General features: G+C 32.5%; 1 protein-coding gene across 2 annotated transcripts in view; it reads left to right on the top strand.

Moving 5' to 3' along the window:
• The window catches only part of LOC111622608 (ras-related protein Rab-10-like), a 29825-nt gene extending 24315 nt beyond the window's left edge, over positions 1–5510 (top strand). For both annotated transcript variants that reach the window (XM_023365020.1, XM_023365021.1), the window contains exon 7: positions 3719–5510. The gene's annotated coding sequence lies outside the window, so the exon portion shown is untranslated. The remainder of the gene's footprint in view (positions 1–3718) is intronic.
• The last annotated feature ends 494 nt before the right edge of the window (positions 5511–6004 follow it).

Below are 6004 nucleotides of genomic sequence, written 5' to 3'. Positions count from 1 at the left end.
ATTAATTAATTCAACAAAATATTCAGCTGTTTCTAAAAGAATTTAAATTGTTATTAAATGTAATTTATTATTATTAATATAAATAAAAAAATTTAAATTATATTTTTAAATTATTTTTTAAAAGTAAAAAATATCTAAAAAACATATTTTAGCTTGTAATTCCTGCCAATAAAATTGATTTTAAATTTATAAAAGACTTAAATTGTAGTAAACATTTAAGCTTGTAAGATTTATGACCTTAGTATTTGAAGTGGTAAAATTTTAATTCAAAAATTTAAAACAAAAAAATCTGAATTTAAAAAAGTAATAAATAAGATAAGTTCATCAGAAATAAAATCTCCTAATTAGTGTTTTTAATAGAAAACTCAAATGCGTTAATAAAACAATTTTTAAAAATTTCTGCTTCACAACACAAGCCATAAATTTAAACAAGTTTAAATTTTATTTTTCTAATTTTTATATAATTTATGACCAGTGAAGAAAGGTTTGAAGTTATAAGCTCGAATACATTTAAAATTTTTTTTTAAATATTAGTTTTGTTCCTCTTTTCTTTTATATTTAGGATAAAATTTCAGATATTTTGCTTGCGATAAACTTTTTTCCGTTTATTTTTAACAAATTCAAAAAGGTAAAAAAATTAATTTTGTTACCTTTTTGAATTTGTTATATTTTGTTACGTAATCTGATTTTTTTAAAATAATTTAATAAATGTGAATGAATAAATGAATATAATTTATTCATTCACATGACGTCCTCTTTACAGAGGGTTTCAGTTGATGGACAGTTCTTCTCCAGTGTATTTTTTTTATTGTTACGCCTAGGTCCTCTCTTTCTCCGTCTGCCCACCATTCCCTGAACTTTTATCAGTTTCCCCGAGGATCCTTTTATTATATGCCCAGCATATGCTGTTTTTCTTCTCTAGATGCTGACCATCAGGTTCCTTTCCAGGCCCACTCGTAATCATCTCATTAGTTATTCTATCCATCCAACTAATTATTTCCATTCTTTTAAGACAGAACCGTCAGGCACGTCAAACCCGTAGTAGTGGATTAGATATTTGTACCTCGAAACCATAGTGTAAAATATAATTAGAGACCAAAAATGAGGAATGTAATTTCGGACATCCGTAGGGCAGCATTTGCACATAAGTTAAATAAGCCACGGCTTAATGCCTTGCGTTACGAGACTACGCATCTCTATTTCTCTTACATATGCTCTTGCAACCCCCGAAGGAAACCTTAATCAAACTGAAATATCGATTTTTATGTAGGTCAAAGCAAAGTTCTCCGGAAGACTATTCGAAGTTAACCCAAATTGTCGTAACGAAGATAAAATCGAAGTCTGTCCTCTAGTGTTTTGCAATTATGTGCGATTTTTTTTTTTTTTTTAGCTTAATTCGAAAATTTCAGCTCATCGCCATTTTTGTTACGTTTATTTGTTTAATTTCTCCCTCTTTCCACACACGTCACTGCTATGTAATTCACGTACAGTACAGTACAGTACAGTACGTATTGTTGATTCCTGGCTGATGGCGCCATCTAGTGATCAAGACGGCAAACTGCTGCATCCCTAGCTAGCTATTTAAAACCCACGAGAGCGGAAAGGAATTTGAATATTGTATTATAACTTTGCATATTATAACTGAGTGGACTCGTAATTCGTTACGATACGATTTTTTTTGCGTAATCTTCCTATATTTGTCTAGCCAATCCGAACGCTGTGGAACATCTACCGATAACCGGATGAAAATCCGATAGCACACTTGTGTATTACCCATTTCGGTGCTGATACATACTAACGATTTCCTTTGGCAAAGGTTAGTACTGTACATTAAACTAATCATATCAATACGTTAAATTGAATTGTCGTGATTTCTCACTGTAGATGTAGTTTTGTCCTACTATTCGATTAATCGATTGGTGAAGTGACTGCACTTGTCGTTTTTTTTACGCGTGTAAACAGCTGATGCTGCTTTGTTTATAATGTTAATTTGATACTCTTTAAGTTAAATGTTAATGTGAAATGTATAAGTAGAATCTGAGGTATTTCAGAAATGGTGTAGATTTTTTTAAAAGGAAATTTATAGTGTCAGAGAGCCTCAAATTAGTGCTGTAGGCTTATTTTCGAAGATAGGGTATTAGAACTGTAACACGTGCAAGAGATAACCTTTATTACGATAAACTCGAAAAATATATAGAAATGTAGATTATCTTGAGGCGGTTAAGGATAAAATCCGACTAGAGTTGCGCGCTAAATTGAAAAACAATTCATTAAGAATTTATTATTGTGTCGTTTAAATTTAAAATTATTGTTACATCATTCACAGAAATCGAAAATGAACAAAGATGAGCCATTAACAAAAATCCCTCTGAAGTACATCAATGGGTTTCCGTTTCCGGAACCGTTTCTGGATGAGGAGAAAGTTTTAGAAACTATCGCTTATCAACCAACCGAGGATGATATCTTTGTAACAACCTATCCTAAAAATGGAACCACGTGGATGATGTACATAATCTGGGAGATTCTTCACGATGGCGCACCACCCCCTCCACCGTACATGATGATGATGATCGAGATCCCTTTCCTGGAATTTACAGGNTAAGTCTAATACAGCACTAATTTTATACATTTCTTGTGAAAGAAACACTTCTTATTCAACGTCCATAAAAATTATTTATATTAATGATGTCTCCAAAGGTCAAGTTATTTTTCCGCCAAAAATTCGTTATCAGAAATTGCGGCCGTCGTTTCGCGTGCTGTTCCGCAATGAAAACCAGCTTTAAGCAACGGCGTAGTCGAACGGTGTAAGTAATCCTACAATTTTTTGTTTATAGCATAGTTTATACAGATTATTCCCAAAAAATTATACGTGTTTTGGAAATGTTGAGTGGAATTAGTCTAGAATCGGTTAATTTTATAGTAGAAAACCTTTCGTACAGCCTTAGTTCGTTAAGTTCCCACCTATCGGGCTGCGATTGGCTCACGTATTTAATCATTCCTACAACGTAATTTTCGGTTAGCATGGAACGTATCTAAGCATTATAGGGGGGTCTACTGTATTTTATGGAAATGCATAAAAGTTCAGAGGATAACTTTATGAGTGTTACTGTAAGTTTTACTGCCAGTTTGATGCATATAAATTGTTGTAATGATATTGCAATATTATGTTTTTTAACTTTAATTCTAATTTACATGCATTGTATAGGGGAGGAATTTTCTTGTGTATAGTTGTTTTGGTGAGTTCATACGACTTTTGTTACATACATAATCTGTAAATATATAAAAAGCAAAATGTTCTGTCCCCACCAAGTTACATCAGTCCACAGGTGGGATCTACAATTCATTCTTTGAAAAGACTGCCCATTAACTTCCTCTCTGGACTCGCATGAATTCGTGGAAAGGGCCAAGTTTTATGAATCAGCAGCTAAATGAAAATTTTTATACAGTTAAAGCAATTGTATGTACAAAGATTTAATACAATAACTTGAAAATTACTATTTATATTAAACTATTAAACATGATTCTGTAAATCACTATTGCACTGTAGTTGACTGCTTGAGAAACAAGAATTTAATTTCTCATTTCTCAATCCAGTTATTTCATTTTGACTAATAAAAATATTTTCATTTATTAATTACCAATACATTCGGCATGAATAAACACACTATTTACAGAATATATTCTTAAATATCATTGTTTTCTTTATTCAAAATTACAGGGAAGAAAGAACAAACAAGCAATGCAATATTCAAGAAAATTAGGACCAGGTGCTTGCAGTTTATTGCCTCTGTTCAAACCTTTGGTTTAAAAGGACTTTAATATAAAAATATATATATATATTATATATATATTAAACATATATATATTCTGTTGCCTTTTTTGGAATCATCTAGCCAGTTTCTTGTCTGTGATGTTTCCTATCTTTAGATGGATCATCAGGTTAAAAAAAAATTGTTTTGTTTTCAAAGTCCACAACGGCCAAATACCTGGATATAAATGCTTTAATGCACTTAGGTAAGGTAAATTTTTTAAGAGTACCTAATGAGATTAATTGAACACGAGTCGAAACCGAACCTTACGCGGACGAAGGGCGGCGCGGGAGGATCTTTTTATTATTCGTTTGTTTGTTTTTACTATATCGCCAACGTAATTTTGTGAAGGGGGACATTTAAAGGAACGTAATAGGTGAACTCGTTTCTGTAAATAGTTAATCTGTTTATTGTAGTTCCTAATGAGACAAAAAAAAATGTTTGACATGTATTAACCAATGGCTTCAAGCATGTGTTCTTGTTTAATGACAATTTTTGGAAAAAATACACAAAAAAAAAATAATGCTGTGCTAGAACTGACCAAGATATATTTTGTACACTTTGTGTCGTGTGAATTGCATCACTTAATTCACTAAAATGTCATTGTTAAAGGGGGGAAATGAATTCACAGTTTTGTTAAAACAGTTCTAAGATGCAGTTAAATCAAAATGTATATTATTTATATCACCATCCAAATTAAAAAAAAAAAAAGAAGAGCATTTGTAAAAGTTTTGGTGAGTTAATTTGTTGCTTAATTGACAAAATATGCCTTTTTCAAAGTAGTTCCATTGTTCTTTTTTGCTAAGATCATGACATTTGTATGAAGTTGACAAAGAAGTTTATTAATCTTGTTATTTTTTAAAAGAAATATTGTATTATCTAATTATATATATATGCAAAACTTGAATGTGCTCATTTTAAAGTTTGTTTTATGCCGGTTATTATTATTATTATATTATTATTATTATTACGCAGTGTATGCTCAATTCATTTTAATTTATTGATGTTCCTTTTCTTAGATATTTTTTAATTTGTGGCACAAAAATCTTGTTAAGCGGAACATTAATCGAAACAAATCGCATCCTCAAAGGATTAGTATTTGTAAAAAATAAACAAAAAGCTTCGGTCCGAAGCATTTTTAAACATATTCACGCAGTGCATCACCGTATGATTTTCGAAGAGAACCCAACTCGCCGGTGGGAATTTAACAAAATTATTCTTCCGCTTTAGAGGAGAATGGGGAAACCGTCGTTTGGATGCGGGGACGAGAGCAGCCGGTCTCCGGCCATCCCAGGTACTGTACCATCCATTTGCCCGTAAAAAAAAAACACATTGTGAACAGTTTTAAAAAAAACAAAGCTTCAAACTTGTGGTCACTGTATATTTAAATATATTTATAAATCAGTAACTGTGCTATACGTGTGACATTGTTTCTCTGCGTGATTATCCACAAGTAGTATATCTCTCTCTATATCTCTCTATTTCTCTTGTATATGCAAACCCCCCCGAAGGAAACATTAATCAAATTGAAATATCGATTTTTAAGTAGGTCAAAACAAAGTTCTCTGGAAGACTGTACGATGCTAACCCAAAGGCTGTAATTGAAGATAAAATCGAAGTCTGTCGTGAAACTAGTGCTTTGTAATTATAAGTGATTTTTTGGAGGTTAATTTGAAGAAATAAAATTTCGGCTCATCATCATTTTCTTTTGTTGCATTTATTTGTTAACTTTTCCCCTCATACATACACCTCACCTACGTACTGTTAGCGAGGTTGAGGCCGAAGTTTTAAACGCGAAAACGTGTACGTCGGACGTTCAGCGCCACTTTCCTGTAAGCCTAGGAGTTTGACGACATGTTTGTCCTCACCCTCGCTCTTCAGTCTATCATCCACGTTGTGAAGTGATACGTAGCCAATGTCGCCATCTAGTGATCAAAACAGAAAACTGTTGCAACCTAGCTAGCTGTTTAAACCCCTTAAGTACACGAGATCGGGAGTACAGTACATGATAATAAAGGGAGAAGTGGTGGCATTGTAAATGTGAAGCACACTTTCGTGAGGAGTTTCTACCAGTCAAGCCATAACACGGGGTAATGAATTAGGCTTGAAAAGTCAGTAGATATTGAGTTGCAACCTCTCTTGCACCTTCACATAACATCTTTGCGGGTGTTCCAGTTGTCATTGTTGTGTATTTC

The sequence above is a fragment of the Centruroides sculpturatus genome, unplaced genomic scaffold (assembly GCF_000671375.1).
Source record: "Centruroides sculpturatus isolate CEXI.00-Female unplaced genomic scaffold, Cexi_2.0 scaffold106, whole genome shotgun sequence".
Lineage (NCBI taxonomy): Eukaryota > Metazoa > Arthropoda > Arachnida > Scorpiones > Buthidae > Centruroides > Centruroides sculpturatus.
The sequence above is the reverse complement of the archived record's forward strand: the minus strand, read 5'-3'. Positions and strand labels throughout refer to the sequence as shown.